Below are 22942 nucleotides of genomic sequence, written 5' to 3' on the forward strand. Positions count from 1 at the left end.
TATTGAAACTACATAAAACGTCCAGATTCAGAAGCCTCTTCTGCAGAGAGCTGCTATTGTGAAAGCAGTAACAATAGCTGCTCTTCTATTCACCGCATAATCGTGCGAATTGGAATTACAAAAAATTTAATTTGCTTAATGGAAACAGGCCAATAAAAAAAAAAAAATTATTTGATTAAAAATGTGTTTTTGCACAGGCGTGAGGGAGTTTTTCCAGTTGTATCAAAATTAGTGTATTCCACAGACTTTTAACGCATCACGTGAGTCATGTGATCAACATCAGGATGTCAGAGGACAACAGCAAGCGGCAGAAGGAGGATGTTTTTCAATGACTTACCGCCTGAACAAACTTGTTCATGTCTGATTTTTAGTTGATTTAATCACTACTGAATGTTGCAGCTAAAACTAAGACTGAGTTACATAAATCCTCCTCTATTCCTCACTCTAACGTTTCATTTTAATTTCAGCAAATGGCATTTACTAGACGACTAAATGCTTTGATTGGTGTTAAACAGCCGAACAGGTGTACCTAATAAAGTGGCCAGAGAGCAGCCTCAGCGCGTACTCTCTGGCCATTAAAAGTCAAGAATTTTCAATGAATTTTGTGAGATTTCCGTACTGAACTCAAGCGTAAATGAAAGAAAATAAATTAACTAGTGAAAATGCAAACTGCTGTGTCACAGAGTGGGCATTTAAATAAAAAAAATTTAAAAAATCACAGCAGATACCTCATAAGAAAAGCAACCGCTGCATGGGCTGCGTCCGGAAAGGAGGAAATTACATCGAGGTTGGCTGGGATGCTCTCGAGTCTAAACTGGAGACTGTTGAGCAGGAGTATGATTGCAAGAGAGAGGGGGATTATTATTAAAAACGAGAAGACCACCAAACTGAGACCGCCTTCACCCCGTGAGGAAAGTTGAGGAGAGAGCGAACAGGAAGTCTTTTTCCCTCAGGAGGAAGCCAAGTCTGGCTGCTGCAAAAGCAGCCGACCCCGTGGCTTCTGTCGGGAAGGAATGCGCGCGCCGGAGACAGACAGACAGACAGACAGACGGAGCGAGTACTGTACAGAGGATCACCCTCCACTCTCTCACACCCTCTCACTCACCCATTGAGTATCATTTCCTCCTCCCTCCCTCTCTCTCTCTCTCTTTCTCTCTTGCACACACACATACACACACTTTCAGTTGCTGCGCTCTGACAGATGGGGAAACACTGCCAAGGAGGACTAAGGGGTGAGAAGAGTGTGTTTCTTCTCCTCTTCTCCACTCTGGTGTGTTTTCTGGCGTTCTCTTATGAGCTGTTAATTTCAGCCCCGCGCCCGAGGATGAGGAGGATCTATTTGTGAGGAAGACGCAGCAAAAGAAGAAGGAAACAAGAAGCAACAGGGTGGCCAATTCTGCGGAGCGGCGGAGCAGCTGAGGATCTTTTCTTTTTCTCCAGGATCGAGCAAGGTAAGTAAAGAAAGCATCAAACGTTGATGACTGTGATTTCCTTCTCTCTCTTTTTTCTTGCCTCTGCTTCTGAAAAACTTCTCTCCCTTCCAAGCTTGCATTGTTTCCTTCTGCTTTCACTTATTCATCCTCACATAGTAGTTTTGTAAATGAGAACATGTTTGTTTGTTTTTTTGTGCATTTTGGTGATATTCCTCCAGTTTCCATGTTGGTTGTTGAAGTTTCCCTCCAGGCCAGCGTTACTGTTTATTCCCCCAAAGCGGAGAAACGACTTGTTCTCAGGTGGAGTCTATCCCCTGGAAAGGCAGCAGAGGCTCTGATCAGCGAGAACAGGCGAGGACAGCTCCCTCTCATTGCTCGCTCATCAGCTGTCACTTTACACAGGAGGCAATTAAGCGGGATTGGCAGACAACGCTGCCGGTAGCTTAGAAACAGGCGTGTGGGAAGACGCGCGGTGCCATATGATAGGATCCATGGTGAGAGGGAGAGAAGCAGTTGAGGAAGGAAATTCCCTTTGTTCATTCAACACAAAAGCTTTTTCTTTTCTTCTGTGAAAAAAAGGAATAAAAATATCCTGCCCTTGCCTGTGCAAAAACTGGCCCCGGGGCAGGAGTTGTGAAGCTTTTGTGATTTTGCACGGAGGTGAGCGCTGTGTGTAAGTGTGCTGACTGCAAGTGGCTGTACAGGGAGTGTTTGTTGCTCTTACCTTTAAGGAAAGCATACGAAATGAATTGCTCTTACAATCATATCAAGCAAACTGTACATGACTTCCCTTCCTTTTAGAAGATGCACCTCCTCTATTAGCACCAAGAGCAAAAAAATAAATAAATCCAATCATGTTAGCAGTGCATCTGGACATGATGGAGATGACTGCTGAGGTTAAACCTGAACACCAGAAACAGGAAGGAAGGACATTTACTGACGTCGAATGTTGTCTGGTTGTTGGAAACCAAATAGATCTGAAATGAATTTCATTTCGAACAATGTAAGATTTAATGAAAATGGTCTAAAGAAAGAGGAAGTAACTACTAAGTCCTATGAATGTGGACAAAAATGACTTGTTGATTCAAGTCAGAGGAGACTGAGCAGAGTATTTGGATGTGATAAAAAAAAAAATGTAAAAGTGGTTTATATAACTTACTGCAACCAATGTTTCCAGAATACAGCCTGCTAACGCACAGCATTACGAACCTTGAAGTAGATGTGCTACAGCAGCAGATGCCCATACTGGGTGTAACCCCATTGGCTAAAAACAGCCAATGGGAAGTCAACAAAATCACAACACAAAGCCATTGCTTTTCACCTGCAGTATTAAGATGTTGAAAATGGATTAATCCTTCCTGGTATTAGCGCCTCAGGCTGGTTGTCATGGTGCCACGGTGTGAAGGATATTTTCTTGGCACACTTCTGCCTCATTTCCACTGAGCAGCACAACGAGGAACAATGGGCTTTGGTTAGCTATTCTGCAGTGGAAACTACAGATCAGGGTCTTTCAGTACTGATTGATAATCCATTAAATGACACAACTCACTTGACTAACGGTCCTGACCATATCCATCAGTTTTTTACCACACTTTACCCATCTTCAGATGGCTGCTTCCTGCAGGAGAACTCATCCAGTAACAAGTCTCAAAGCACCAAATACATCTTTAATTTGACCAAATGTTAACTGTACTCCTCTAGCCTCCAATCACCAGATCCCAACCCAACAGAGACCCTCTGGGATGTAACTGGACTGACATTTTGTGTCAAAGATGTGCAGTAAACAAATCTGAGCGATGCTGTCATATCAGTATGGACCAATAATCCGATGAATACTTCAGATACCTTATTAAATCTGTAATAAGAGGTTCAGTGTGGTTCTAGTAAGGTGTCCCTAATAGTCATTGACTGTAATTAAGTGTTATTTTATAAAAACTTTGTATCGGACTGTTCCGATGTCCGTTCATTCTCATTAAACACGACAGACTGCCTGCTGATTAAACCATAATGACCTTCACCAGGTAGATGTTACCTACTGCATTTCAATACAGTATGCTATGAGGAAATGATAGAAAAATAAATCAAAATCATTGGCTGTCAGTGTGGGAACAAAATGTCCCCCTTGTAGGAACAAATTAATGCACGATCAGTAAAAACGTCAATGAACCAAAACGTCCAGCCCCCTCTGTGGCCTCCGCTGTGGCTATCGCAGCAACCAGAAAGAAGTTCAAGTTTTTCACTTCACATGCCTTAAAAAAAACTCACATTGTTCAGGCCTTGTTTACTTCTGTGACTGAGTAAATCTCCTTGAAACCAACAAAGGCCCTCCATGCTCACTTTTTATCACAAAGCCTTCCTGCAGCCATTTTTTGGCATGGATAAGATAAGAGCAGACGCGAAAGTCGGCCCAGGCGCCGGCGGTGAAGAAGGCCTTTTGATAACGACTCGAGTGTGGCAATGAGCTGTGAACTCCTTTAAATATTCGTTGTTGGGTGATAAGGCAGTTATTCTGGGTCGCGAGTGTTTGGACACGAAAGGAGAGATATTGCATAAGCCTCCAGTCTATTCGTTTTAGTGACAGGGAATTGCTGGTGTATGTTTAGTGGGACGTGTTTATGCAGAGACCCCTGAAGTGAAAAGCGAGCTTTTTAAAACAGCGCTGTTCCGCTGCAGGATTGTTCGCGCTCGTTTTGTGCTTGGTCTGTATTCACACAGTCACAATCTGCTCCGTCTGAGGGACTGAAAACATGTGAGGTCAGGAAAATGAAGCTCAACCATCAGTCAATAGGCCACTTTCTGTCACCTCATCTTAAATTCGCAGACGACGATGTGCTGATTCACGGAGATGCCTATCGCAAGTCCTTCGTGGCTCATTGACTTTTCCTGACTAGTAGGAGTCAGTGAACTGAAAAAGCAATAATGTGCACTCATATTTACCCTCATACACAATAGAAACGTCCTGATTCACCTCTAGTACACACCCCATGGTTCCAGAAAGGGACTTACGGCGCACATCTACTCCGACTGGATGAGGCAGAGCTGAAAGAGCCGTCGTGACAGGCGGTTTGGCAGGAGCCCCCAAGGTGAAATTTTAAAGTGTGGAGAATTTCAAATTCAGAACAGATGATCAAACCCCCTGTTGAAACAGTAGAGCAGCTGGAGGGCATCAGATCCAAACAATCTTCTGACTGAGGGAAGCCTTTTGATGCCCGAATCGTGCCAGAATGATCAGGAGGACGGGAGTTTAAAAGCGAAATCTAACGTGGTGGTCACGCTCAGCTTGGAGGTCCTTATCATGGCTCCTCAAAGAAATCTAAAGTTTTTAATTTCCTGAGAGGTACTCTGTGTACCGCGACGATCCCAGCACACCGAATCCTGTCATCCATCAGATCAGAGAGCAGACAGAGGAGGGTGTGTATGAGTGAAGACGAGCCAGGAGTCTGTCACTTTATCTCGCGGTGAGCAGACGTGAGCATTATGCCAGCTGTATGACTGCCTACAGGAAGTCAAATATAACCCGAGTGCACTGAAGCTTATTAACTAATAGACACCACCTTTGTACTTAGCCTTCCTAAGCCGTGAACCTACTTGGCGCTTTCTTTATCGCTTGTACACAGCATTACACGATTAACCAGTGTGTCGAGGATTAGGTGCTACATTCACATTTTTATTCCTCTGAATTTCAAAACACCAAGACACACTTGAAAATTGGTTCTGAAATTGCACAGAAAATTGAAAACTGAACAGGTTTGGGTGAGCAACGTAGTCGCCGTTACGTAGACAGACACGCGATGCCGAAGTGAATTGTCGGTTCTGACATGGAGATGCACGTCTTCACACTGTTGCAGCAGAACTGCTATATTTATTTGTCTCTTTTTTTTTGCCATCAGTTTTCAATTTGTTCAACCCGTCGTTAAGTTGCGTGACTCTCAACTTGCAGCTGTGCGATTGCAAACCAACTTGTTTCCTGTTTTTGTAGGGCAGGTGAACCACATGTACCCCTGGGCGTGGTTGCTATTAGAGCAGGAGCAAATTAGCATCATTTTCTGCTTCGACTTGTTATTTTATGAGGTTATCGTCGCTGTGTTAAGCCCGTCGAGATGTATCAATTGAAAGGCGACCAGTTATCAATCAGGTGCTTTTGTAAAGTTTTAACCTACTGATTTGATGAGTTTTATACAATTATACAAGAACAGCATTTAAAATATTTCTCAGTCTATCATTTATGTTAGGCACTAACATCCATCGGCCTCCTCCAGATTCATTTTTTAACACCCCACTGATGCTGAAAACAGGTAAATTTGATTCTATTTTTTTCTGTGTATCACCCTCCACATCGAAGAGTGTCATCAGCGTGACTTAAGGAGCGAACGTCTCATTCTGCAGCATCAAGCCGCCCTCCCTTACGAGACTTTTTAAGCTTTAATTTTCTTTTCAGGTCACATGCGCCGTCAGCTGTAATCCTGGTGTGAAAGACGCAGACATCCTACCCTTCACGGCGCAAACAGCTGACTGAGTGTTTCTGCTAATTACAAACAGAGATGGAGACAGATTGCTTAAATCAATTTCTAGGATTACTCTTACATGCATATGCTGACCTGCAGTGGATTGTGAATATTATGCTTGGAGTCATTTTGAATATTGTTAGGTTGTGAGGTTTTGGTGTGAGAGAATATTTTCTAACAATCCCTTCGTATCACATCATTCTCTATGTCTCCATTTGGGCCCACCATATTGGATCTGGCAGCAACATCTGGTAGTGAGACGGAGAGTAATTAGCCACCTTAATACCATAGAAGAAGAAGAAGAAGAAGTGAGATATTTAAACCTTTGAGTCAAGAACTATAAGCAGTCCAGTCTGATCAGCTGTGCCTGAAGATGCTTGTTTTTGTTTTTTATTAATATTGTCATTTGTCTGCCTGACACACTCCTGAGAGATTTCTTCTTTACAGACATTCCTAAGTAAGAAGAGTTTTTTTCCGCTCTGTAATCCCTGAGAGACCCCTGTTCCCTTATCATTCACTGGGAAACCTCTCTTTACTCAACCTAAGCAGCCCAGGCTGTCTGCAAAGGCAGGAACTTCTTAAGCAGAGCTGGAGATAAGGAGCTGGATGTTTATGCCTGCCTGCTGGCTGAATGTCTAATATCCAGAAATCAAGGCAGAGCTTTTTCATGAGGAAGTTGTGTGTTACTCTGCAGAGCTGGAACTGCATAAAAAAAAATTAAAAAAAAACCTGCGCTCTTCTTTTCTCTCTATCTGGGATTAGATAAAATGAAATCAGATTACGGCAGATATCTTTTTCACTCAGGGTTTCACAATGAAGTCTGGAAAACTACGACTGTCCCGCAAACTTTTTGAAATGTTCCTGATCTGGCAGAGCTGAACCAAACAGCTGAATCACCTCCTCAGCATGCAGTCGGGTTGCACAGACATAAACTAATGATCCAATTTATTGATTCAGCTCTGATGAACAAGAGACACTCTGGGCCCTGGAGGACTGGACTCTGAGAGCCCTGGATTAGAGATGAGCCCAATGAATAGTTTAATTATTCGTCAGCAGAAGTAGATTGGTTGCTTTTCCGTTTGTTCACTGTTGCATTTTCTGCTAGTTCGATTTATCGCTCATGTTCCGAATCATCAATTAATTTGTTCAGTAGCAGATTTACACTGTGATTCAGTTTGAATCTTAAAAAAGAAGCCAAAAGTAAATCTGATTAGTTAAAAAAAATTAATAATTAAGAAGTCATTAAGCACATTTCTGATCAAATCTCACTTGCACATATTAACAGAAACAGCTGCGTTTATCAGGTTTGCCAAGAGTCCTGTAATCCTGCCATCCGTCACCCGTCCCTCCAAGAAAAACAAAAAAGATCCCATCGAACCATTTCCAACTGGGAGTATAACTGATTAATAAACACCAGCAGCAGTCAAATAATTACATTCTCCAGGCCCCCGAAATAAACAGCAGCCGCTCGGAGAGCGCGGAGGTGTCTTGTTTTTCTGAAAACTCTTCTTTCATTTGGTTCATCTGCTCCGTCTGCCAGACGTCGCTCTCCAGAGGGTTCACACCGGGTTCCCCTGCCCTCAGCCAAACTCTCTGAGAGAGACGAAATCGCAGATTCAACAGGTCCTTTAAGCTGAATTATTTCCAAATAGATGCGTGCGTCTTTGTTTGACAGAGCAAAGTTGGAAAAAGGGAAAATGTTTTTGCGTCCGGGTGCCTACAGTTTCATGTGTGCATTAATGAGATACTGCATGGAGGCCAACAGAGGCAGACAGCATCGCCTATGACGGCAACTTTCCCTCCACACCAGACTCCTGTGATCTGACGATAATCTAGCAGAGCTTTCAGAGCGTTACGCCTTCCCTGCTCGTCAATCCTAAGGATTCTCAGCAGAAAGCTGTGGTGATACTTTTATAACGTCAGAGCTAATATCAGCTATCCTAATCTAGTGGCATCACCGTGCATCGAGCATCATCCAACTCCTCTCTTTATACATGCAGTGTCGCAGCCCCAATGAAACAGCTCAGAAGTTTTAAATCCCTACATCTCAATCACGAGGTGAATTTCATTACATCACAATCCTCATCTGTATGTCTGCGGGTTGCTTTGCTCTTCCTCGCTGTAGATTTATTTATTTATTTGTTGTTTTTTCTTATCGAGGGGGCGTAGGCGTTTGGGGGATCAGAGGGGCATTTCCTCTGTTTGTGCAGCTCCAGAAATGAATAATCAAGTGACAGACGAGCTGCGGCAACTCTGACGAAGGTTTGCCCGGTGGCTTTTTTTTTTTTTTTTTGAATATTAATGCAGTGTTTGCTCTGTGTTTCAGTGCTTTCTGTGTCTCGGGTGAAGCGCAGAGCGGGAGAAAAACTGACCCTGGCTCCTCTGAGCATTAACTCAGTCGAAACAGTTAAATCGTACTTCAACGATCTGCCACAGAGGGATATTTATGAAAATATGGAGCTCTGCTGAGGAAAATCTACGACATTAGGTCCCCTAATTTGCCACTTTGGATCGTTTTAATAACACAACCAAGTACTCCAAAGTATTCTTTAAAAAAAAAAAAACAAGACCTTCATGTCAGAGAACTTAATGTAATTTTTTGTAGATTGTAAAAGTATTCTTCCCCCTTGAATTCTTTAATGTTACAACCCCAAACGGCAGTGAGGTTTTATTGAGATTTTCTGCGATATGCCAAGTAAAGAGGATTTTAAAAAATGACACCTAGCTGCTAACATTTGAAATTTGGAAAGGGTTGTGCATTTGTGTTTACGCCTTTGGGTCGATTCTTCACACAGCTACAAGTTCTTTAAGGAATGTCTACCAGTTTCTGAAAACTTTGTCTTAAACTCAGTCATATCTGAACGGAGAGCATCTGCAAACATTAATGGATAAATCAACAGATTCTCAAATCGATTTGGGTCTGGAGGTTGACTGGGTCGTTTGAGCAGACGGACACGTTTTAATTCCATCATTTAATTCCCCATGCTGCCACCACCGTGTTTCACTGTGGGAGTGATCATGCAATGTGCTAGTTTTCCATCGTTGCGCGCCTCTATGTACGCCTCTGTCTACGGCCAGACTGAGTGTTTGCAGTTTCCCCAACACGACTCGTGACAAACTGGACAACACGCATGTTAGCTGTGATAGCTGCACTGTCAACATGTTCGCCTACCTGAGGTGAGAATCTGTGCAGCTGTTCCAGACTCATTTTTCTACGTAGGTTTTCCGCTGTCACGCCATACTGTTTGCATTTTTAGATGATGGCGTGAACAGTATGTTGCTCGAGACGCTTCATTTCTTTCATAATTTAACCCTCCGTTTAAACTTTTCTGGAACCGTATCTCTGACCTGTCCGCCGTGTTCCTTGTTCACAGCGTTCCTGATGATGAAGCTGTTTGTTCACAGATGTTCTCTAACAAACCTGAGTCCTTCACAGAACAGCTGAGAAATGCTGAGAACAAACACTGAAGTGTGAATGCTTCTGCGTGGCACTGCGTGAGTTTTTAATCACACAGCTGTAAATATTTACTGTTGGTAGTTATCAAAATGCGTACCAAGAAATTGGGTTTTACTGTTCGGATTTTAAAGAAATCTAGCTTTAAAAAAAGTGCTAAGACGTTGTACATTCACTTCCAAAAGCAAGCAGTGGATTTAAAGCCACCAAATGTCAGATGCGAGATAAGGTAAGTGCCCTCTGTGCACTTACAGACTGTCGTAAGAAAGACATTTTATGTCACAGCTCGTGGAAATGTGATTTCAAACTGGTTTGTTTTGAGCTGTTTGCAGTGAGCAGCAGGGAGACATGTACTTTAGACCCGAACAAAACAAAATTGTGCATAAAAACGGTGACGTGTGAGCCGATTTGTTAGAAGCAAGGTTTTCTCTGCATCTTCAAACACAGGGCTTTTGATTCCATCTCTGCATGAAAGTTGTTGCTGTTTTTATTTTATAAGGAAAAATGCCAGCTTTCATTTTTGGTGGGAAATTGCATTTGTCTCTGCTTAACATCCCATCAACAATATTTTTCAAAGCAGTGGGAGGATGAAAAAGAAAGAAAAGAAAAAAAAGCCGTACTGTGACGAGCTTGAGCTGAACATAGTTGCAGCTGATTACATAACCTCATACTGTAGACACGTTGAATAATGTACGTATGTTGAAGTAGGTAGTTAGGAATAAAATGTGCACTAATCTGAGTTATGAAAAGAACAAAAGATTGCACAACCTTCAAAAATGACACATTTCATATTTAAGATAGAGACGACATATTCCACTCCAACTGTGGGTTGAAGGCATTTTGAAATGATCAGTGTTGAAGTCTGGATCTTTTATTTATTTTATTTAATTTTTTCTTATGACTTTTTTATGTTTTTATTATAGTCTGGGGTTTCTTTTTGTCCCAGAATGCTATGCAGCCATATTTTGCTCAAACACTTTTTGAAACTCATAACCTACAATCTTGGTTCGCATATCGTAGGCGGTGAACAATATTTTCCGTTTCTATAACCAGTCGCTGTTGTTCATCGTGTCGTCTGCTGGTGTTTTCTGCCGATCTGTGTCATGTGACCCAGACAGCGGTCCATGCGTGGCAAAAAAGGAGCTGAAATCTGGCTTCCAACTTTCATTTGGCCATATCCTCTTTTTATTTAAATGTGTTTGACATCATTATAAAGCTGAGAATGCACACTTTTAGGATCCATAAATGACTCGGAACGCTTCAGAGGATACTCGCTCATGGTTTCGTCGCGGCCTGGTCGCATAACGTGTGGCTGACGTGAAATACGAACAATACGAATAACAATGACGTCTGCTGTGTGTGTGAGTTTGTCAGGAGGAGTCCATAATACTGGAGCGCCGATAAGTGGTGTTGTTTTACTGCATCTTTGTGCGGCAGATCAATTCTTGTAAATGGTTAATATTTAAAGACCCACATCGACTGAAAAGCCCTAATTGGGTTGTTCCTAATTAAGTATTACTTTAGAGTCTTCCTGTCCCTCTCGAAGCCAATCCAAACTTATCTTCAGCTGCTTTACAGACCCTTTCCCCACGATTTATTGAACCTGTTTCTCTCTCTACTGGTGAAGCATTCCCTGTGCTAATAGCTACAAACCTGCGCCCAGGTTATAATAAATCAGTCTGTGGGGTTATGTGACACAGAGGTGTTTCTGGAGTAACATATGAGCCAAAATCTATTTTCTATCCTGCAGGATTTGTTTTTACAACGACCCATATTTGCTATTTCGATATTCTGCTAATATCTTCATAATGACTCTTGAAGATTGTTGTAGTAATGTGTCTTCTCCCTATATGCTGTTGGATTTAAAGCAGAAAAGCTTTACTGTCGATAAAAACTCGGGATGGTGGAGGTTGTACTTCTATGTGTTGAGGTCAACCACTGACACACGGAAATGCAAAATCAAATGTCTGAAGCAACTGCTGCAAAGCTTTTTGTATTTTTTTTTGTTGTGTCACACACACACACACGCACACACACACGCACACACACACACGTTTGTGTTGCTATCTTTGTAGGGACTTTCCATTGACTTCCATTCAATTCTACAGCCTAAACCTTACCTTTACCCTTTTCCTAACCCTAACCATCACATACCTAACCCTAACCCTATCCAAAACTCAATTCATACCTTAGTCCTAACTCTGACCCCTGACCCAAAAACAGGGTTTCCCCTTGTGGGGACCACCAGGCTCTGGTCCCCACAAGGAGCAATTGGTCCCCACAACGTAGTATATGTCAGGAAAATTGTCTCCACAAGGTATTACAAACAAACGCACACACACACACACACACACACACACACACACACACACACACACACACACACACACACACACTCGCAACACAAACAGGGATGATACGCTAAATAAAGCCTCACTATAATCCGTGAGTCATTATGGGCTATGACTGTAATTTCACATTCAACGTGTAATATAACAGCTCGTTCTAATCCGTTTCTACTATAATTACTTATAATTTAAACAGGCACCAAAATCACATTGGCGTATTATTGGTGAATAACAGTAGGTGACTATATTGTTCATTATGATAATGGAAAAAAAAAAAAAAAACGATTCCACAGTCTGTTCGGTTCAGGACAGCCTTGCTGCAGAGACGTATGAGCTCAGAGTTTGAACTTCCAGGCCTTTGGGAGCCGTTTGAGGACGTGACAAGAAGTTATTATTGATGGCGCACCAAAGCGAGGTGGGTCAGAACCAGAACAGCCTCGTTAATGAGGTGCGATCCCACTGCCAGTCGACCAACACCTCCAGTAATAATCGCTGGATCAGAACACAAACAGTTCCTCGACTTCTAGGATTTTTTTTTTTTTTATTGGCTGCTTAAGCCGACTGCCAAAACACCATTAGCATTTGGATGAGGAGGAGGAGCGGGGAGCTTCATCCTTTCACATCCGAGGTATTCTTGGCTGCGTGGTACGAACTTGTGTGTGACCTCTGACCCCTAAAGGTGACCTACGCTGAATCTACTGTGGCTATTTTCAGGCCTGAGGAGAATGTAAGCCTTCTCTTGACATGATAATGTTTTCTATCCAATGCGGTCGTAAAAGTCACTGTGGATTGAAAGTTTAGGGTTTTGTTTAAGCGATTGGCTGCAGCGTTGATCGGATCCTCAAAGTGCTTGTAAAGCAGCTCTTCAGTGACATTCTCTTCCTAATGGATTATACAGCAGTGTCCTCAGGCAATTTTTTAATCATTTATATATCGATCGCACCCTATCGTTAAGTGCACTAAGAGCTCCAGTTCTTTTGTTCCTGCTTCTGTTCGGCAATATCTCTGTTCCATCTTCGTTTTCAAAGGAATTTTCCTCCGCATATTATCTCGGGATAATATGTGGATTTAATGTGACAAAAACATTTTTCTCCCAATCTCCAGCTAAAAGACAAATAAAAAAACAATGTTTCTGTTCTTTTAAGCCGCCTCCACTGCTTTTATTTTGTCCCCCAGGATCCCATTGACTAACCAATTCAATGTGTGAATCACAAAAGAGAGGATCTCTTGTCACTGAATTCTATGAAGGGCAATGAGAAACTCTTACTCTGAATGAAAAACAAACCCCAGATTAGTGTGTTTGGGCTTAATTTTGAAAAAAAATCTCCCTATCTCTGGGTCATACGCAGATTTTTTTTTTCTAAATGCCAGCTTTTAGTCAAATGTTTCCTCTTTGCTTTGGTGGAAGATGTTAAAACATGAATATTTATGGAGCCAGTGACGGCACAACAAAGGCCTGACTGTTGTAGCGGTTTTCTTTTGCGTTGCCATGTCTCGCTTTGTTTTGTTTTGTTTTTTTTTTCTGCCATTTTTGTGACATTCCCCACGGACTACTTGTCTTTGGGTAGGAGCTATTTTAAATCCCGGGGTCAGCCGATGATGACGGGGAACATTTCCAAGAGAAACCAGATGAGCTCCGCGTGTGGTTGAAGCAAAGTCAGACAAACAATGCTGGCTTTTTTTTTTTTTTTTTTTTTTGTTTTGTGCCGCCTTTTTCCTCTCTGCATCACAGACACAGACCGTCAGCAGGACACGTCTCCTTAACTTCGGGGCTAAAGTAGGTCCAGTTGTTTTGCTGCGTGAGTCACAGACTGCGAGCTGCCAGAGACCCAGATGAGGCCTCGGCTGCCTGCAGAACGCTCAGAACCGTGATGGAGGTGTAAGTGCTGGAAGATGCTTCAGAGCAAACACTGGAACGTTTTCTGTGGCTTTGGATGCTGCAGAACTGTGGAAACTAGCCGGCGATGCAAAAGGTTTTACACACACTCTCCTTGAGTGTGTGTAAAACATACACTCTTCCACCATCATTTGTGTGATGGTGGAAGAAAAGAAACTACAAGTCATTTTCCAGCTTTAATCTAATGTACTTTAAAAAAAAATCTATTTATTCAACCAAACAACTAATAAATCTGTAAAGAAGAAAATAAACAAACCTGTACCAACTTGGCTGCATAAGTATGAAGAGCTGAAGCAACTTTTCAGTGACTTTCAGTCTTTTATGTGAATCTATGAATGTTCTGAACCTTGATTTGATTGACTTTCTGCAAATCAATCAGATTGTGTGGACATGTCTCATCAACATCCTTCAGACTGGACCTTGATTGTCTTCCATTAACTCATCATTTAGTTTATTTGGAAGCATGTTTGGATTCAAGGTAATACTCTTTATAGTCACCTTTCTATCAAACATCTGGAAGTTTTTGGACCAAACTTAACTACTAGTGATGCACGATGTTGAATTTTTGGTCGATATCTGATATGCCGATATACTAAAGCTCATTTGGCCAATAGCTGATACCAACACCGATATTTTTTTCCTATATCTACTTTACTGAAACTATATGGCTTTCTCTTTAAAAGATGGCATTATCTTTGTCAAGAAGGCTGATGTAACACGTTCAACTTGCATTATGTTTAATGTCAAATTTATTCATGACATCTGCTCTCTCTAAGACAATGACGGCACTCAAACAGTGCAAATCTGACTTTGTGCTGCAGACATCATTGTCACTGGTTTGTCATATAAAAATGTCTTTCACATCGGTGAGTTATTCTGACATAATGGCCGATGTCCGTTATTAAATTTCTCAATTTCATCCATCTGAAGCAAAGCAACCCCAGAGCTTCAGTCTTCCAAAGTGACTCTTTTGTTCATCCATATGGGTGAACTTTTATGAGTTGTGAACAAACATTTAGTGTTTGTAATGTCACTGTTGTTCCAAAACTTTTCCACTTACTGACAAATTCTGTACCATTTTAATCTTTTCCAAATTGAAATGTTTGTACAATTAGATCGTTTAAATCCTTTGTAGCCTCCTGAAAAACTATGGATTTACCTACAGAAGGCAAAGTATGCACCAGATATTCATAGTTAATCAGATTCTCTACAATTGATGAAAGTTTTTGACCCAGAACTGTGAATACTGGAGTTGAGTTAAAAAAAATCTGAATGCTTATGCAGCAAGATTACGCAGCTGCTTCTTCTATTTTTCCCCCCAGATTATCCCTTTATTAAGTCCGTTTATTTTTCAGCTGACTAATGCAGGAGATGCGTCACCCTGAAGGTATTAAAAAGGTCTGAAATAATTTATCATGGTCTCATTTTTTTTATATCAAGATCCTGGCCTTCACACTTTTTATTGTCTTCATGTGAAAGATGCTGCTGCAGCGCGGGGCACAAATCAATACCGCCGTTTGAGCAAACCCAAGTAGACTCAAAGTTCAATAAATTCTCATTCCAGTGAATCTCATTAAGCAGAGCAGGATGCATAGCAAGACTCACCTTGTTAGGTTGAGAGAAACAGAAATAAAATGTTTGAAATGTGATATAAAAACGCCCAAAAAATTGTTTCATCATCAATAGTTTCAGCATAAAGACGTCCATATGAAGTACTGTTAAGAATCAAAGGCACACGGAGCGCTGAAGTATTCTGCACCACATGAAAACGAAGTCTTTATAGATTTGCATCCTTTCAGTTTGCCTTCCAAGAACTCCCATTCCCCAGCTGACTTAGAGACCTTGATTGTGTAATGAATTCAACTTATTAAACTCCAGTAGCTGTCTCATTAACCGCCTCTCTCAGTCTGCATGCATGCATTTATCACCTTGGAGAAAGTACAGATAAAAGAACGGCCCAGTGGTAAGATCCAATCTGGACGCAGATGGATGTTTCCTGTTAGCTGCGTTGCCTCATAAAAACGATTTGTCACGTTACAACCTTTGCTGGGATTCAATTCTCGGGGATTTTATATGTGACAGCTGTGCATACGGTTCAAGTGGAAGGGAAATTATCATTATTATTAATATTACTTTTGTCTTCTACCAGCAGAAGTCTGAGAAAATATTCCCTTCATGATTGATACGCCTAAATAAAGCTACAGTGAATCCAGTTTCCTTCAGAAGTAATTCGTCAGTAGATTTCATCTCTGAGTAATTTAGTCTCAGTATAGCTGCAGCTGTAGCTGAATCCACTTATGGAGTCGGGACAATGGAAAGCAAAAGTGGCCTAAAAGCAGCCTGTGTTTTACCTGATGTGTACCCAATGCTGCTGCTTTAGGGTTGCTGCTGCTGCTGCTGATGGCGCCTGTTCATCTGAGACTGTAGACATTAAGAAAACACAGGAGAGACGGTCGTTGATTGAGCAAATGTTCTGAAGTAAATTAGGAAAACGTTTAAATTGCTGCAGTATCTGTCTAAGTAAATCTTAATATCTGAGTGGTTAATCTCCATGGCAACTCAGCTGCAGACTGCTTCAAAGATCAAAATAACTCAGAGGGGCTAAGTCTACGAATCTATAGGGGTGTTAGCATCTCTGAGAGATTTAGATTTCTAAGGTGGAGAGAAAAAGTAATTTCATGATATCTTCACCACATAGCAATGAAGTAAAAACCTTAATGAAATTCCAAATAAGCCAAAAGAAAAAAATGGGTATTTTAATATTTTATGAAGGTAAAGGTGGATTAATTTATTTGACAAATACATCTCAAGTTTTAACATGGTTTTCACAGTTTTGGGAGAGTTTTATTTACTGAATTGTGGCATGTTTGGCTTTCCATTAGCCTGACCGTTGCCAATTGACCTGATTCTCATCTCCCTTCAGCACTACATCTAGGTTTTCTCCTATTGAGCTGGATTTCTCAGGTTGAATTTCATCCTGGCCAATCAGTGAACAGAAGGAGTTGTGAATGATGATCTTGATTTTCTCCTGCATTTTAGAAATTTAGTCTTCCTATGGTTATAGTATGACAATGGAGGAATAAAAACTGTGAGTGACTGGGTAAAACGCCTCCAGCAATCAATAGTTTTTCAATAGCCGAGGGTCCGGACTCTGACCTAATCAAAATGTTGAAAAAGAGGCAGTTTTTTTTTTTTTTCCAGACTAGCTTTTCCTGCATGCTATGGTCTGAATTGTTCCCACTGGGCTTTAGGCTACTATTTGTGACATATTTAGATTTGAGCTCCAAATGCTACGGCCTGAACCTATCACCATTTGAGGTTCCTCGTTCTGTTCACGGCTGCTCACCTGCAGCCCAGATCCTGTGTGCAGTGGTGAGGTTTGGTGGATCAGAGAGCAAACCAGAAGCAGGCTGTACCTGCCCTTTAGGTCGTGTTCCTCAAGTGACAGTCGCGGTACAGTTTATTTATGTCAAAGTGACGGAGGGTGCCTGACCCAGGGCAGAGGGAGCCACTGAGGATGAGTCTTTTCTTCTACTCTGCCTGTAACGCACTGGGCATTTTGAACAGCTCTGGGCCCAGCCTAATGAACCCACAGTCAAAAGTTGTGTCTGCATCCAAAACATTTCTGTGTTTTGGAAGTGGAGTTAAGGAGTCCTTCTCGATTTTTGTGTAGCTTTCATTTCAGGCCTGCATTTTTCTCCCCAAAAGAGGTGTATGTTGAAAAAAATATATATATTCTTGCCCATAATCTGATAGTTAGATTATCTACCACAGGCCTGGGACATCCAAGACTCTGCACAATCCACACACAGCATACTCAGTTCACTTCATCAGTTGCTTAATAACATATAATAGCTTAATACTCATGTGTACTTTAGTCTACTCCGTACTCGCATAGCAAAGCACCTGAAAAGATGGAGTATGAGTTCTGGTTAATGGTCATCATGTGGCTGATGGAAGCCACACAATTTTATTTAGCTAAATTGTTTTTAATAAGTAAAAATGATTGCTGAGGGTCACAGGCAGGCCTCCAGACACACACACACAGAAACACACACATGCACACACAAAAAAAGAACATTGAGAAGGAGAAACAACATTTGTTCAAACTCCCTACCCTCTGCATGACCCTCATCTTGCATCGGACAAATCAAGCTGTGATTGCAATACTTTTTGTTAATCTATCACATAAAATCATAATAAAAGACATTTGCAAGGTATTATACACTATTTAAGTCTCTAAGGTGAGTAAGACTAGGAGTTTAACCCTTTTCACTGTTTAAGGTTTCACATTGAATGTTTAAAGTCACTTTGGATTTTGATTTTTATAAATATTTGTGATGCCAACCTTGAAACTGAACAGATCAAATCCTTTAGATCAGAGTTACCTTCTGATAGATGCTAGTAGAAATGTTTCAGGCGGCTTTAATAGAGAAATCTTTATGTGAAAAACGTGAGCTATTATTCTGCCTAGCTTTTTGGGGGTTGTGGGAGGATAAGCCACATTTTCCATTCCGGCATATGGAGCTAAATTAATGAGGGTAAAGGTTGAACACCAAGCATTTTGGTTTCCATCATGATTCAGGTAGTGACAGAGCAGACCTCCTGCAGTTTACAGTTTGACTACACATCTTCTTCCTCTTGTGTTAATCTAACAAACCATATCAGAAACAACAATGAAAAACAGACCACACACGCAGCTTAGTAGAAGCGCTGCACACTAGTTGAACTTGTCACGCTGCCAAACTGGTCAAAGTCTGCCCAACAAGCGCTATGGTAACCCCCCCCCCACCCTCCCTTTTAAAGATGGACTATATTAATTTCCTGTATAATACATTGTGGGAGCTAATTATAAGGTGGTACATGCTTCCCTGTGTCTTCTGTGACGTCGACGTCTCCCAGGCGACATCAATCCACTCGACCAAAACATGCTGATGCTGCCGCCGCTGCCTCTGGGCTTAATTTTGCAGATTTGATCTGGAAAATTTATTCAGCGTCATATAAACCAAAAACTACTGTCTGATTCTGTGTTTTCTATTAAATTTGTGTCGAGTCCTGCAGCTGGATCTCTGTGGGGTCGGCTATTACTCCAGCCCTGCTGCTTCGTCACTTCATAACAAAGAGACGGCATGTTAAAAACAACTGAGTTGTTTTTTGTTTTTTTTGCCTAGCGTCTCTAAATGATTCACTCAATTCATTGTCTTGTTATGTTAACTGAATAACTTAATTATGTGCATGTTTATCTGTATTTAAACACTGTTGAGATTCATATTAAATACTGTAGCTAAAGCATATTTCTTTTGAACATTAGTGCTTTAGATTATTATTATTATTGCATGTCCTCGGGTTCATTTTTATTCGTCATCTTGTCCTAAAGAACTGCTACTACAGTTGTAAGTGAATCAGATCTCTCTCTTGGTTTCTGATTGATTCACAGAGTTCATATATTAAACATAACTGCAGCAGGCAAAACTCTAGTGTCTCGTAATATTCACAGCTCTGAGCTGATAACTGCTGCGCTTCACATTCGTGAGTGTTCTTTTAAAGAGTATAGTACAAATTAATTGGGGGGGGGGGTTGAAATCACCCTCTAAAATTTGAATTTCTAACATTTAAATAATCCATCCGCTTCAGGAAGTGCAGCGAGGTAAAGAAGGCGAGGTGTAGTCTAACGGGACGAAGTAGACCATCACTTACGTTTTAAAAAATATAAATAGAAGTTTTAAAGAGATATGCAACATTTGGAGTAAGGAAATTTAGATTTTTTTTTCACAGCAGGTGAAGAAGTAATTTTTCAGTGTGTTTGAGAAAGGCTGTGCACACTTTCACTTTTCTTGCTTTCTCCAGAAAGAGTAACCTTGTTTTCTTTTAGCTCCATGCACTCCAATGAAGAGGTTTCCATGGAGATTAGGAGAACCTTCGATTACGTATTGATGCGAAACCTTCCTGACCGACTTCTAATGCGGTGGCCAGATGAAGATACGGTGTGCTGGGACATCTGGGCTGTTAGCTAGCAGAAGTTCAGGAAACAACTAAAGCACAGTTTGCTTATTACTCAGATGACAGGTTGGATTATTTACAAATTCAAGTGCACACAGCATGAATACAAGTCTGCTGCGTTTATGTTTTGATTCATAGCCACGTCTTTGAATTCAGCTGGCTGTACTAGCTAGCAGACGAGCAGATATCATCCTTCTATCCAGGCGATAAAGCAGTTGGTCTACTGTGAAACATTTGTCTTGAAGCTATGATTTAAATCTGATTTATAACCTAAAGCAGTGTTTCTCAAACCTTTTCAGCCTGAGGACCACTTAACCCATTTAGCAAAACACTCATGGACAGCCTAGCTTAAAATCACAACACGTCTAAATGTATCCAACCTGAAATTAAAGTTTAGTCTCTTAACTAAGGAGAAGTTTTATAAACGTGACTAGCCATGACAAAACCATAAACAAGTGGAGGGAGTTTTGAGTTACAAATTCTGAAAGTGTAGATTGTAAGCTTTCTAATAAAACGCATGCAAATGAAAAAAGGAATTTGTTCTTAACTATAACTGTTGTGTGCATTAAAATCATTTTAGGGCTATTTGTAATTTAGAAGCACAATAAAACAAAAATAGTTTTGAGTTGCTTTGGCAGAAACAATTATTCACCCATTCCTATAAATTGATCTGTTGTATTTATTTGCCGATAAATCATTTTTAATTAAATAAAAATAATAACAGATGTTGACGTGACCTGATTTACGTCACTTAATCACTGTTATTTTTAACTACAATCCTTTGGTTAGCTAACTTCCCGTATTTTTATTTTTTCTAACTTCACGTATCGTACAGCAAATAAACGGTCATTTACATGCAGTACCTTCCGGACCAGTAGGGGACGCCCGCGGACCATAGTTTGAGAAAGACTCACCAGAAGCACTAACAGAAGAAGTGGAGATGACTGACGCCCCGCGAGAGAGCTGGTTTCCATGGAGACTGAACGCAAGCTAGACTGAACGTAAGCTAATGAAGAACCACTGTTGACAAAGACGTCTTCTCAGCCACGACTCATCGGCCTCAAGAAATGCGACAAGTGTCGCTCTCTTCTCTCAAGAGTTGTTGATCTGCTGTATCAAAAGGAAACCGTGTCACTGACATCATCCAGACAAGATAAGTGCAAAGTTCCGTGCGCCGCCAGCAAATCCGCAGCTATTCCTGACAGTGTTCGTTAGCTGCTCTCCATACAGTTTGTCCTCTCCCTGTGCACATTACAATAATTAGATCGCAGCACAGCCTCATGTTACGGCGAAACTCAGAAGGGCTTTTGAGAGAGGCTCTAATGGCATACAAAGTGAATGAAAGCCAATTTATTACGACGACAGTCGAAAGAAGCACTAATTAGGCGCAGGGCTTATTGCAGTTGATCAGCCCTTGGACACAAGCCCATCAGCTGAGCCACTCCTGGGCACTCATCATGTGAAAATGAAGTCCCATCTCTAACCTGCATCTGACTCCTAATGTTCTCTCAGGCTCACGAGTTTAATGGTGATTGATTCTCCACATAGACATGGATTAAGACCACAGCGGCAGCATGGAGAAGAGTGTGGACATCGTTGCTTTAGTATTTTCTCTAATCTACTAATAAAAAGTTGTAACTTTAAAAGCTGCTTAGATATTTTTTGTAAAAAAAAAGATTTAAGACCACAAAGCTATTTTTTTTATTTTTTTGGAAAGTACCTATATGAACAAGTCACATACTTTGAAGTTTTTGAAGTTTTCATCCAAACCAAAATAAAACTTGGAGCAGGACATTTCATGAGATATGGCCAGTGTATCACTGTGTCTAATCTCCAAATAGCCCAAAATATTCCACTGCACATTCCCTCATTACACCACTGACAGATCTGGGTCTCTTGCTGTGTTGTGATGAAAAGTGTGTTAGTTTCACAGTGGTTGCTGCAGTAATTGGTCACTTCACATTCATTTCTTCTTCTTGGCTACGGTGAGGAGCACGTAGATACATAAATTAACTCCTTGAGTTTTTTTTTTTTTTTTTTACCAATTATGAGTTCAAAGGATTTATTTTTTACATGTTTGTATCCGGAACTTTTGAAGAAGAAAAATAAAAGGTCAACAGACCACTGCCATCTTCTCGATCTGCGTGTTGCACCAGCGTTGCTGCTCTACTTTCCCTCCCGGAAAGCTCTACACTTTTCTCCATGCTGTATTTGCCTCCCTGCATGTTTACAATCCATGTTCTGCTTCACTACCATCAGACTCTTTACACAAACCCATCAAACCCTCACTTCTTCTCTGCAAACAAGTGCGGCACTCTGAACCTTCACCCTTTTATGGCTGAGCAGCGCAGGTAGCCGTGTAAATTTTGTGACGCCATGTAAAACAGATAAACCTGATGTACACAAAAAGCCATGTGAAAGGCCACAGCAGACGTAAGCGTGTCTATAAAAGACCGGGATTCCGCGCCTGTTGTCTAACGCTGCGCTAAAGCCAGAGCGGAAATAAAAAGAGTGGGGAAATCTATACGAAATGCCACTCTAACAAGGCTCCTGGGACCCAGGCCGCCTGCGTCTCTCCAGCAGGAAGAGAGCGTCGCTGATCAAAGATGTGTTTAAAGACTCCAGCACACAAAGCCTGCTGTGCTCCACAAACACATTCTCCATATTACGTCCACGGATTTAGTTTGGTTATCGTGTGCAGCCTTCAGTCGAAGGAAGCAAAACAACCAGCAGGAACTCTGGCAGGTACAGCGTTCCTCCAACATGTTTGTTTATCCACTCAGGCTCCATTTAGGCGGCGCAGGTTTTCTGTAAAATGTGATTTCTGGTGGTGATAAGTCGCAATAAAAAGGGAGCAGATGGTTTTGCGTGAAACGGAACAAGGATGACTGAGCAAGACTGGTAAAGGAGGTCTTCATAGGTCTCTGGTCTCATTGGTGTAATCGGATCAGGTCAGGAGAGAACTCGCTCTAATGCTGACGAACAGCTGTGGCTGCGGGTTTAGCAGCTCTGGTCACATGATGATATTTTTATTACATGAGACAATGCTATTTTTACAGGGAGACGGCCCACTGCGCTTCTTGCCAACTGGAGGCATACCATGCTGGTGTTGTTTTTGGAGATCAGAACTTATTATTATTGAACCTTTATTTATCCAGGATAAAGACATAAATTCTCATCTTCAAAAGTGGCTTTTATGACATAAAGTCATTGAAAGTTGCATACAAAACAACAGCGCATTATGAGGTACAATGTTAAAATGTGTAAAATAATAAGTACAAAGTCATGGTTAAAGTTGCAGCATG

At 41.3% G+C, this 22942-nt stretch overlaps 1 protein-coding gene across 3 annotated transcripts in view; it reads left to right on the top strand.

Annotated features, from left to right (window-relative positions):
- Positions 1-563: 563 nt before the first annotated feature.
- Positions 564-22942, top strand: part of shisal1b (shisa like 1b) — a 51760-nt gene continuing 29381 nt past the window's right edge. The window contains exons 1-2 of one of the 3 annotated variants that reach the window (XM_014987451.2): positions 564-1232; positions 1311-1451. The gene's annotated coding sequence lies outside the window, so the exon portion shown is untranslated. Of the gene's footprint in view, positions 1452-22942 lie in introns of all 3 variants that reach the window. The other 2 variants (XM_014987450.2, XM_014987453.2) reach the window with 2 other exon arrangements.

Source organism: Poecilia mexicana, unplaced genomic scaffold (assembly GCF_051168715.1).
Source record: "Poecilia mexicana isolate PSO_F unplaced genomic scaffold, ASM5116871v1 scaffold_6, whole genome shotgun sequence".
NCBI classification, from domain to species: Eukaryota; Metazoa; Chordata; class Actinopteri; order Cyprinodontiformes; family Poeciliidae; genus Poecilia; species Poecilia mexicana.